We start from the raw sequence: 12,786 nt of genomic DNA, 5'->3' as shown, positions 1-12,786 counted from the left end.
TTGTTAGAGAGAAAAAAAAAATTGCATCTTTTTTTTCAACAAAATGTCGATTTTTTTTTGCATTTCTACATGTTTTAAGTGATTTCCAACAAAGAAACATGCCAAAATTATAATTGCGGCTGATTTTGGAACTTCAGGTGAATATACCCACGTAAAATCAATTTCTGTCTCAAGGAATCTAGTTATGACGAATGAATTGAGTATGTAAAAGTTAAAAGTAAAAGGGAAATTTGCAATCTATAACCCTGTGAGCACTGTTGACGTCAAATTGAATGAATAGGATATCAGGTTCACTTGAATGACCGAGCAGTATTGGCGGTGGAGGTTTTGCACTCTGCCGAGTGCTCCCCATCGAGTTTTACCTTAAACATGGGGAATTTCAGTTGAAAGTGTCTTGAAAGTGGGTTTTCTTGGGGTCCAGGAACATTAATTCACTCCATTCTTTCTTATTGGGAAAATAGTTTGGGAATTGAACTTTTTGCAATCCGAACAGCCTCCTGGAACGAATTCAATTCGGATTATGGGGGCACCACATACTGGTATATTCCGAACTGTTATATTTTTATTTCAGTAAAAAAAGAACTGGTATATATACCCACTCGGTACCATCCGTCTGGCCGCACGTTCGCCTTAGGGCCCCCTGCGGTCACCTTGCGGGCACCTTGAGGCAACCTTGAACATTATATGGCCGCCACAAGGACGCCCCAAGGTAACCATGCGACATCAAATCAAAGACCGTAGGGCACCACCACGTTTTCGGTTTCCACAATTTATGAATACGCCGTGCGTCTCGCCGAAAAATAAAAACATATGTGACTGCGACATTGTGTGACCGTGGAAATACTGCGGCCGCCGTATAATTGCTAGTGGCCGTAGATTTTGGAGACCCCACGGCCGCCGTGGCAAATGTGAGTTCGGCCAAAGCTACATCCCCTCTGTATCATTAATTTTGTCATGTGCAGTGAAACTGTAATCTGCATACAATGCAGAGCCAAAATATTGAAATGACTGAAATGAGATATCGCAGCTCTCCGTCCAACAACATGCACTGTTATTTCATCTTTTCCCAACTTTTTCTGTGAAAATAAAAAAACAGAGAAATAAGTATTAACTTTTATAAAAAAAAGAATTCTTGTCTTTCCATTTCATCATATCAGTGAAAATCGTTTTCATTTTTCCTGCTCATGAGATTCGAATGATCTTCCATGATGGGAAAAACATGATCTTGAGCAATGACATCACTTACACTTTGATATTATTCTTGAGCGTTTTTCCTGCTCACAAATTTTCCAGAAATAAACGATTTTCTCAAATGTGGATTGTGAGATACATCTTGTTTGAGTCCAGGATTTATATTCCCTCCAAGAGTCACGGAGCAATTCTCACCTTTTCACGATGCATTTGCCATATCGCAGTCAGACACAAACTAAAGATTGACAATACGCATCATGAAAAATATGGTGCCTTGACAATCACGTATTTAACGATGTCAATTACATTAAAATGGAATATTCCTTCCAACTTCCACATCGGCCATCGATTGATGACGTACCCATCATTTGCTTCAGGCCGGTGCTGATCTGACATCAGAAATGTTCACAACGAGCTGCTCTGTTTTTCCATTGGAAATGCACAAATGTCATGACAAATTGGCCTGATATGAGGAGTGGGATTTCAACTTCCGTACCAAGATGTTTGCAATCGAACACTCGTGCCGATCTAAAGCACAGTTCTCACATTGCAGATTGATGACGAACAAAGGAGACGCACCACGAGGAGATGAGAAAAGATTGAAAGACCATCAATTAAAATTTGTTGTCATGTTGAGGGAAATCTTGAGAACCCATTGAATTGTTGATTAAAATAACTTCAATGACAAAAGCAGAATTACTTCAAAAAGATTCCCCCAATGACGAGTTGTTGAGGACATAACTGTGAAGAAGACCAAAAAGAAAATGGAAATGCAGGCAGTTGAAACCAGGACCTCCTACGTCCACAGCCGATGCTCCACCTTGGAGCTAATCTACTCTTTTGAATAAATTTTGTTATGTGCAGCAAAACTGCAATCTGCATATGATACAGAGCGAAAATATGGACTTGACCAAAAGGAGGGACCGCAGCTTTCTGAACAACAACACGAACTGTTACGACAACATTTGCCACCATTTTCTGGGTAAAAAATATAACAGTAAAATAAGTAAAAGCTTTCAGAAACACGAATTCTTGTCTTTTTATGTTATCATCTCAGTGAAAATGTTTTCTTTTTTCCTGCTCATCAGATTGGATGATCTTCCATGATGTGCAAAATATGATTTTGAACAATGACATCAACAACAATTTTTACGATATATTCTTGAGCCTCTTTCCTGAACAAAAAAATCTCCAGAAATAAACAATTTTGTCAAATGAGGGCAGGGAGAAACATCTTGTTTTCGTCCAGTATTTATGTTCCCTTCAAGAGTAACGGAGCAATTCTCACATTTTCACGTGCATCTGTCATATCGCAGTTCGACACAAGCAAAATATTGATAATACGCATCATGAAAAATATGTTGCCTTTGCAATAACGTTTTTAACGATGTCAATTACATAGAATGGCATTTTCCTTCCAACTTTGACATCGGCAATTGAGTGATGACATAACCTTGATTTCCTTCAGGCTGGTGCTGGTCCGTTGGACCATTGGAAATCCCCAGATCTTGTGACATATTCGACTGAGGAGTTGGATTTCAACTTCCGTGCCAAGACACTTGGACTCAAACACTCGTGACGGTCTTCAACATAGTTGTCATTTGACAGACTGATGACGAACAAAGGAGACGCACCACCAGGAGATGATGAAAGATTGAAAGAGAAACAACTAACATTTGGTATCATGTTGATGAAAATCTCGAGACCCCATTGAATTGTTGCTTCAAATAACCGAATTGACAACAGCAGAATAATTTTGAAAAAAATTCACCCAATGACGAGTTGACGATAAAATGTGAAGAAGACCACAAAGAAAATGGAGATGCTGGGAGTTGAACTCAGGGCCTCATACATGCAAAGCATGTGCTCTACCTCTGAGCTACATCCCCTCTGTTGCATGAATTTTATCACGTGCAGTAAAACTGCAATCTGCATTTGATGCAGAGCCAAAATATTGAGCTGCCTGAAATGAGATATCGCAGCTTTCGTCCAACAACATGCACTGTTGTTTCATCTTTTCGAAACATTTTTTGCGAAAATAAAAAAACAGAGAAATAAGTATGATCTTTTATAAAAAAAAAAAGAATTCTTATCTTTTCATTTTATCATATCAGTGAAAATGTTTTCATTTTTCCTGCTCATGAGATGAGAATGATCTTCCATGATGGGCAAAACATGATCTTGAGCAATGACATCACTTACACTTTTATATTATTCTTGAGCGTTTTTCCTGCTCACAAATTTTCCAGAAATAAACGATTTTCTCAAATGAGGACTGTGAGATACATCTTATTTGAGTCCAGTATTTATATTCCCTCCAAGAGTCACGGAGCAATTCTCACATTTTCACGATGCATTTGTCATTTTGCAATTCGACACAAATTAAATATTGAAAATACGCATCACGAAAAATATAGTGTCTTTACAATCCCGTATTTAAACGACGTCAATTACATTAAAATGGCATATTCCTTCTGACTTTGACATCGGCCATCGATTGATGACGTACCAATCATTTGCTTCAGTCCGGTGATGGTCTTACATCAGAAATGTTCACAACCAGCTGCTCCGTTTTTCCATTGGAAATGAACAAATCTCATGATAAATTGGCCTGAGGAGTGGGATTTCAACGACTGTGCCAAGACGTTTGGAATCAAACACTCGTGTCGATCCAAAGCGAAGTTCTCATCTCGCAGATTGATGAAGAACAAAGGATACACACCACGAGAGGATGACAAAAGGTTGAAAGAGAAACAACTCGCATTTGGTGCCATGTTGATGAAAATCTCAAGAACCCATTGAATTTTGCTTCAAATAACCGAATTGACAACAGCAGAATTATTTTGAAAAAAATTCACCCAATGACGAGTTGTTGATGACAAAATGTGAAGGAGACCACAAAGAAAATGGAGATGCTGGGAGTTGAACCCAGGGCCTCATACATGCAAAGCATGTGCTCTACCTCTGAGCTCCATCCCCTCTGTCACATGAATTTTATCACGTGCAGTAAAACTGCAATCTGCATTTGATGCAGAGCCAAAATATTGAGCTGTCTGAAATGAGATATCGCAGCTTTCTGTCCAACAACATGCACTTTAAGTTCATCTTTTCCCAACATTTTCTGAGAAAATAAAAAAAAAACATTGAAATAGGAAGTATTATCTTTTATAAAAGAAAAATTCTTGTCTTTTCATTTTATCATATCAGTGAAAATGTTTTCATTTTTCCTGCTCATGAGATGAGAATGATCTTCCATGATGGGCAAAACATGATCTTGAGCAATGACCTCACTTACACTTTTATATTATTCTTGAACGTTTTTCCTGCACACAAATTTTCCAGAAATAAACGATTTTCTCAAATGAGGACTGTGAGATCCATCTTATTTGAGTCCAGTATTTGTATTCCCTTCAAGAGTCACGAGCAATCGGCTGTGAAACAAAAAAGTGCACAAGAACAACAACATGAGTAAGACTGAGAGATCCTCCATGAGGATCTAATAACTCGGAAGAATTTCCAAAATCGGACATGGTTACTGCCTGTGCGTAGGCTTTCAACATATACATCGCAAATTTCACGAAGATCCGATGAAAACTCTGGGTTGTGAAACAAAAAAATGTCAAAAAATAGGAATGATGTCAAAAAAATTGATATGACATCACAGTGATGTATCCTATGTGCGGTAATTCATCTCTGCTAATGCCCTGTTCGAGTCCCGCAAACAGAATTCAAAAAGCTTGCCTAGTTTCGAAGATAATTTCTTCGGCGATTTCCATTAGTGGAGATACTTTGACATCACAACTTTTTTCGAGGAAGAATTCTCAAAATCGGAGATGGTTACTGTCTGCGCAGGGTATTTTTACATATATATGCCAAGTTTCAGGAAGTTTCGATGAAAACTGTAGGCTGTGAAACAAAAAAGTCCACAAGAACAACAACATGAGTAAGACTGAGAGATCCTCCACGAGAATCTAAAAATCAAAAAAAAAACAAGATCAAAAAAAAGTTTTTCTGGCGACCAGACCATGTGTCCAATCAAGTTGAAATTTAAAACATCGATTCAACATCCCAACTCGATCATGATGGTGAAGTTTCACGTCGATTGATAAAGCGGTTTCAGAGACAACAAAATTTAATATTTCTCTTAAATCCAAGATGGCTGCCAAACCATAATACGGATCAATTATTCTTTTAAAAAAACATGCACACCCAAGGCTTGGGGGACATTTTTGTGAAGTTTACTCTCGATCTAAATTATTGTTTGAGAGAAGAATTTTTTTTTTATAAGTTTTTGGGTAAATACAATATTTCTGCCAAACCAAGTGACCTGTGATGTCAAATGTGTGAAACTTTTGTTCCTCATGGATAAGCGATCATGCTTGTAAAGTTTTACCTCAATCTTTTCAGCCACATCAGAGAAGGAGATTTTTGAAGGTATAAAAAAACAAGAATAATGCGGCTGCTGAATCACCGATTTTATCATCAATGATTTTCTGTGGACCATTTTATCCCGAGATGACACACAAAAACTTTCATCCTGATCAAATGTAGCGTTCTACATCTGCAATTATGACATCATAAAGAAGGCACCAGTGACAAAATAAAAAAAATCTCACTTATTCCCAATGAGGAATGCTTGCCAGGTGACAAGTTTCAACTTTTTTCCTTGGTGCAGTTTCAGAGAAACAGAGGTCCAATATTTTTACATTTTTCCAACCTGGCTGCCACATGATGTGACCAATAACATCACAATTACGATTAAAACATTCCACAGGAGGAGTCACACAGATGGTGAAGAATTCTTCTTCATCCGAGAAGGTGTTGCGGAGAAAAAAACAAAAGTTCTGTGCAGACAAACAAAGAAACGAACAAACAGACAGACAAATAAATGGACCCAAATGCAATAACCCATTGTTCGGCGAGGGAACCGACATCATATTCTTTGAAATGGCATTTTCCTTCTTCCTTGGAAATTGGCCATCGAGTGATGACGTACCCATTACGTGCTTCAGGTACGTCAGACTTCAGTCTGGTCTTACATCGGAAATGTTCACAACCAGCTTGTCTGTTGGACCATTGGAAAGCCACAGATCTTGTGACAAATTCGCATGAGGAGATGGATTTCAACTTCCGTGCCAAGACACTTGGAATCAAACTCTCGTGACGGTCTTCACCGCAGTTGTGATTTGACAGACTGATGACGAACAAAGGAGACGCACCACAAGGAGATGATGAAAGATTGAAAGAGAAACAACTAACATTTGGTATCATGATGAAAATCTCGAGACCCCATTGAATTGTTGCTTCAAATCACCGAATTGACAACAGCAGAATTATTTTGAAAAAAATTCACCCAATTACGAGTTGTTGATGACAAAATGTGAAGGAGACCAGAAAGAAAATGGAGTTGCTGGGAGTTGAAGTCACATTTGCTCTACAGCAAGGAAACGGCGGCCATATGCCCTCTGAATTGACAGAAACGTGCGGCGGCCGCAGAGTTTGTGTGGTGGCCTCAGGGTGGCTCTACGCCATTTGGCTATCTTTTACAGGCCGTAGGGGTTGCCGTGGAATTATAACGCGGAGTTATAACTTTTTTCATTTCTACGTTCGCCGTAGCAATTCGACATGCCGTAGTTGTGACGTAGTTGTGTTCCACGTCGACCGTACGTAGGGCGTACGGTGTGCTTGCGTTATTCGTGCGGCTGCCGTAAGCTTTTATCAATGAAAAATGAATTTTGCCCTAAAAACCAAATAGATTTTAAAAAACCGAACACAACAAAGCGTTCATGTTTGTTCACATGTGTCTCCCCCACCTGTTCGACGCACATCTTTGCGCTTTGTTGATTCAGTTCGTCGGTGGAAGTCCTCGTGAAAGCATCTCTCGTGTGTCGATCGCTACTTTCCTCGTGTTTTCACCTTGATTTGTGCTGTTTTTTTTTTTTTTTTTACTTATCTTGTGTTTTAATTAACAACAAAAAAGCAATCCGATCACGTGGTGTGACGGAATGTCGAGCAAGGATTAAATTTCACAGAAAAACCGGTTGTAATTTGGAATATCCATGATGACCTCAGCCCGATGCGTTTGATGAAAGTGATTGTGGGTCTGGGGGCATCATGTTTGATGAGCTGCCCTGGGGGCAGCGCTCGCAGAGTGCGCGAGCGATCGGAACCCAGGCCGGAGCTCAAGCCTGTGTGAACCTTTGGATGTGGTGATTGTACCAGTTTACATACAATACACCGCCACCGAAGGTCATTTACTCATCTTATTAACCTCCGCCACCGAAGATCAGAGGTTACTGTTTTCACCCCTTTCTGTTTCTTTGTTTGTTTGTTTGTGAACAGTATTACGGAAAAACTACTGGATGGATTTCGACGAAACTTGGTGGGGGGATTAGGTATGGTCCAAGGATCATGCATTTATATTTTGGACCTGGTCCAATATCCAATATGGCCGCTATGGCAGCCATTTTGAAAAAATATTTGATTTTTTTTTTTTTGCATTTCTACATGATTAAAGTGATTTCCAACCCCCCCCCCCCCAATAAAAAATTGTTAGAGAGAAAAAAAAATTTGCATCTTTTTTTTCAACAAAATTTCGATTTTTTTTTGCATTTCTACATGTTTTAAGTGATTTCCAACAAAAAGCATGCCAAAATTATAATTGCGGCTGATTTTGGAACTTCAGGGAAATATACCCACGTAAAATCAATTTCTGTCTCAAGGAATCTAGTTTTTACGAATGAATTGAGTATGTAAAAGTTAAAAGTAAAAGGGAAATTTGCAATCTATAACCCTGTGAGCACTGTTGACGTCAAATTGAATGAATAGGATATCATGTTCACTTGAATGACCGAGCAGTATTGGCGGCGGAGGTTTTGCACTCTGCCGAGTGCTCCCCCTCGAGTTTTACCTTAAACATGGGGAATTTCAGTTGAAAGTGTCTTGAAAGTGGGTTTTCTTGGGGTCCAGGAACATTAATTCACTCCATTCTTTCTTATTGGGAAAATAGTTTGGGAATTGAACTTTTTGCAATCCGAACAGCCTCCTGGAACGAATTCAATTCGGATTATGGGGGCACCATACACTGGTATATTCCGAACTGTTATATTTTTATTTCAGTAAAAAAAGAACTGGTATATATACCCACTCGTTACCATCCGTCTGGCCGCACGTTCGCCTTAGGGCCCCCTGCGGTCGCCTTGCGGGCACCTTGAGGCAACCTTGAACATTATATGGCCGCCACAAGGACGCCCTAAGGTAACCATGCGACATCAAATCAAAGACCGTACGGCACCACCACGTTTTCGGTTTCCACAATTTATGAATACGCCGTGCGTCTCGCCGAAAAATAAAAACATATGTGACTGCGACATTGTGTGACCGTGGAAATACTGCGGCCGCCGTATAATTGCTAGTGGCCGTAGATTTTGGAGACCCCACGGCCGCCGTGGCAAATGTGAGTTCGACCAAAGCTACATCCCCTCTGTATCATTAATTTTGTCATGTGCAGTGAAACTGTAATCTGCATACAATGCAGAGCCAAAATATTGAAATGACTGAAATGAGATATCGCAGCTCTCCGTCCAACAACATGCAATGTTATTCCATCTTTTCCCAACATTTTCTGTGAAAATAAAAAATCAGAGAAATAAGTATTATCTTTTATAAAAAAAAGAATTCTTGTCTTTCCATTTTATCATATCAGTGAAAATCGTTTTCATTTTTCCTGCTCATGAGATTCGTATGATCTTCCATGATGGGCAAAACATGATCTTGAGCAATGACATCACTTATACTTTGATATTATTCTTGAGCGTTTTTCCTGCTCACAAATTTTCCAGAAATAAACGATTTTCTCAAATGAGGATTGTGAGATACATCTTGTTTGAGTCCAGGATTTATATTCCCTCCAAGAGTCACGGAGCAATTCTCACCATTTCACGATGCATTTGCCATATCGCAGTCAGACACAAACTAAAGATTGACAATACGCATCATGAAAAATATGGTGCCTTGACAATCACGTATTTAACGACGTCAATTACATTAAAAATGGCATATTCCTTCCAACTTCCACATCGGCCATCGATTGATGACGTACCCATCATTTGCTTCAGGCCGGTGCTGATCTGACATCAGAAATGTTCACAACGAGCTGCTCTGTTTTTCCATTGGAAATGCACAAATGTCATGACAAATTGGCCTGATATGAGGAGTGGGATTTCAACTTCCGTACCAAGATGTTTGCAATCGAACACTCGTGCCGATCTAAAGCGCAGTTCTCACATTGCAGATTGATGACGAACAAAGGAGACGCACCACGAGGAGATGAGAAAAGATTGAAAGAGCATCAATTAAAATTTGTTGTCATGTTGAGGGAAATCTTGAGAACCCATTGAATTGTTGATTAAAATAACTTCAATGACAAAAGCAGAATTACTTCAAAAAGATTCCCCCAATGACGAGTTGTTGAGGGCAAAACTGTGAAGAAGACCAAAAAGAAAATGGAAATGCAGGCAGTTGAAACCAGGACCTCCTACGTCCACAGCCGATGCTCCACCTTGGAGCTAATCTACTCTTTTGAATAAATTTTGTTATGTGCAGCAAAACTGCAATCTGCATATGATACAGAGCGAAAATATTGACTTGACCAAAAGGAGGGACCGCAGCTTTCTGAACAACAACACGAACTGTTACGCCAACATTTGCCACCATTTTCTGGGAAAAAAAATATAACAGTAAAATAAGTAAAATCTTTCAGAAACAAGAATTCTTGTCTTTTCATGTTATCATATCGGTGAAAATGTTTTCTTTTTTCCTGCTCATCAGAACGGATGATCTTCCATGATGTGCAAAATATGATTTTGAACAATGACATCAACAACAATTTTTACGATATATTCTTGAGCCTCTTTCCTGAACAAAAAAATCTCCAGAAATAAACAATTTTGTCAAATGAGGGCCGTGAGAAACATCTTGTTTTCGTCCAGTATTTATGTTCCCTTCAAGAGTAACGGATCATTTCTCACATTTTCACGTGCATCTGTCATATCGCAGTTCGACACAAGCAAAATATTGATAATACGCATCATGAAAAATATGTTGCATTTGCAATAACGTTTTTAACGATGTCAATTACATAGAATGGCATTTTCCTTCCAACTTTGACATCGGCAATTGAGTGATGACATCACCTTGATGTCCTTCAGGCTGGTGCTGGTCCGTTGGACCATTGGAAATCCCCAGATCTTGTGACATATTCGACTGAGGAGTTGGATTTCAACTTCCGTGCCAAGACACTTGGACTCAAACACTCGTGACGGTCTTCAACATAGTTGTCATTTGACAGACTGATGACGAACAAAGGAGACGCACCACCAGGAGATGATGAAAGATTGAAAGAGAAACAACTAACATTTGGTATCATGTTGATGAAAATCTCGAGACCCCATTGAATTGTTGCTTCAAATAACCGAATTGACAACAGCAGAATAATTTTGAAAAAAATTCACCCAATGACGAGTTGACGATAAAATGTGAAGGAGACCACAAAGAAAATGGAGATGCTGGGAGTTGAACTCAGGGCCTCATACATGCAAAGCATGTGCTCTACCTCTGAGCTACATCCCCTCTGTTGCATGAATTTTATCACGTGCAGTAAAACTGCAATCTGCATTTGATGCAGAGCCAAAATATTGAGCTGCCTGAAATGAGATATCGCAGCTTTCGTCCAACAACATGCACTGTTGTTTCATCTTTTCGAAACATTTTTTGCGAAAATAAAAAAACAGAGAAATAAGTATGATCTTTTATAAAAAAAAAGAATTCTTATCTTTTCATTTTATCATATCAGTGAAAATGTTTTCATTTTTCCTGCTCATGAGATGAGAATGATCTTCCATGATGGGCACAACATGATCTTGAGCAATGACATCACTTACACTTTGAAATTATTCTTGAGCGTTTTTCCTGCTCACAAATTTTCCAGAAATAAACGATTTTCTCTAATGAGGAATGTGAGATACATCTTATTTGAGTCCAGTATTTATATTCCCTCCAAGAGTCACGGAGCAATTCTCACATTTTCACGATGCATTTGTCATTTTGCAATTCGACACAAACTAAATATTGAAAATACGCATCACGAAAAATAGTGTCTTTACAATCCCGTATTTAAACGACGTCAATTACATTAAAATGGCATATTCCTTCTGACTTTGACATCGGCCATCGATTGATGACGTACCAATCATTTGCTTCACTCCGGTGCTGGTCTTACATCAGAAATGTTCACAACCAGCTGCTCCGTTTTTCCATTGGAAATGAACAAATCTCATGATAAATTGGCCTGAGGAGTGGGATTTCAACGACTGTGCCAAGACGTTTGGAATCAAACACTCGTGTCGATCCAAAGCGAAGTTCTCATCTCGCAGATTGATGAAGAACAAAGGATACACACCACGAGAGGATGACAAAAGGTTGAAAGAGAAACAACTCGCATTTGGTGCCATGTTGATGAAAATCTCAAGAAGCCATTGAATTTTGCTTCAAATAACCGAATTGACAACAGCAGAATAATTTTGAAAAAAATTCACCCAATGACGAGTTGATGACAAAATGTGAAGGAGACCACAAAGAAAATGGAGATGCTGGGAGTTGAACCCAGGGCCTCATACATGCAAAGCATGTGCTCTACCTCTGAGCTACATCCCCTCTGTCTTATAAATTTTGTCACGTGCAGTAAAACTGCAATCCGCATACGATGCAGAGCCAAAATATTGAGCTGTCTGAAATGAGATATCGCAGCTTTCTGTCCAACAACATGCACTTTAAGTTCATCTTTTCCCAACATTTTCTGAGAAAATAAAAAAAAACATTGAAATAGGAAGTATTATCTTTTATAAAAGAAAAATTCTTGTCTTTTCATTTTATCATATCAGTGAAAATGTTTTCATTTTTCCTGCTCATGAGATGAGAATGATCTTCCATGATGGGCAAAACATGATCTTGACCAATGACATCACTTACACTTTTATATTATTCTTGAACGTTTTTCCTGCTCACAAATTTTCCAGAAATAAACGATTTTCTCAAATGAGGACTGTGAGATACATCATGTTTGAGTCCAGTATTTATATTCCCTCCAAGAGTCACGGAGCAATTCTCACATTCTCACGATGCATTTGTCATATCGCAGTTCAACACAAACTAAATATTGATAATACGCATCATGAAAAATATGTTGCCTTTGCAATAACGTTTTGAACGATGTCAATTGCAGAAAATGGCATTTTCCTTCCAACTTAGACATCGGCCATCGAGTGACGACGTACCCTTGATGTGCTCAGGCTGGTGCTGGTCTTACATCGGAAATGTTCACATACAGCTTGTCCGTTGGACCATTGGAAATCCCAGATCTTGTGACAAATTCGCCTGAGGAGTTGGATTTCAACTTCCGTGCCAAGACACTTGGACTCGAACACTCGTGCCGGTCTTCACCACAGTTGTCATTTGACAGATTGATGACGAACAAAGGAGACGCAACACGAGGGGATGACACAAGATTGAAAGAGAAACAATTAACATTTGGTGTCA

General features: G+C 39.0%; 4 non-coding genes across 4 annotated transcripts; all 4 read right to left on the bottom strand.

The window, feature by feature from the left end:
- Positions 1-3,008: 3,008 nt before the first annotated feature.
- On the bottom strand, positions 3,009-3,080 carry TRNAA-UGC (transfer RNA alanine (anticodon UGC)). Its single transcript has one exon. It is a non-coding gene; the product is annotated as a tRNA-Ala (tRNA).
- A 1,018-nt stretch (positions 3,081-4,098) lies between these two features.
- On the bottom strand, positions 4,099-4,170 carry TRNAA-UGC (transfer RNA alanine (anticodon UGC)). The gene has a single exon. It is a non-coding gene; the product is annotated as a tRNA-Ala (tRNA).
- Positions 4,171-10,749: 6,579 nt separating this feature from the next.
- On the bottom strand, positions 10,750-10,821 carry TRNAA-UGC (transfer RNA alanine (anticodon UGC)). Its single transcript has one exon. It is a non-coding gene; the product is annotated as a tRNA-Ala (tRNA).
- Positions 10,822-11,832: 1,011 nt separating this feature from the next.
- Positions 11,833-11,904, bottom strand: TRNAA-UGC (transfer RNA alanine (anticodon UGC)). The gene has a single exon. It is a non-coding gene; the product is annotated as a tRNA-Ala (tRNA).
- Positions 11,905-12,786: the final 882 nt, after the last annotated feature.

The sequence above is a fragment of the Eptatretus burgeri genome, chromosome 4 (assembly GCF_056783735.1).
Source record: "Eptatretus burgeri isolate ZD-2024b chromosome 4, Ebu_testis_v1, whole genome shotgun sequence".
Taxonomy (NCBI): domain Eukaryota; kingdom Metazoa; phylum Chordata; class Myxini; order Myxiniformes; family Myxinidae; genus Eptatretus; species Eptatretus burgeri.
Note: the sequence above shows the minus strand (reverse complement) of the source record. Positions and strands in the feature narration are given on the sequence as shown.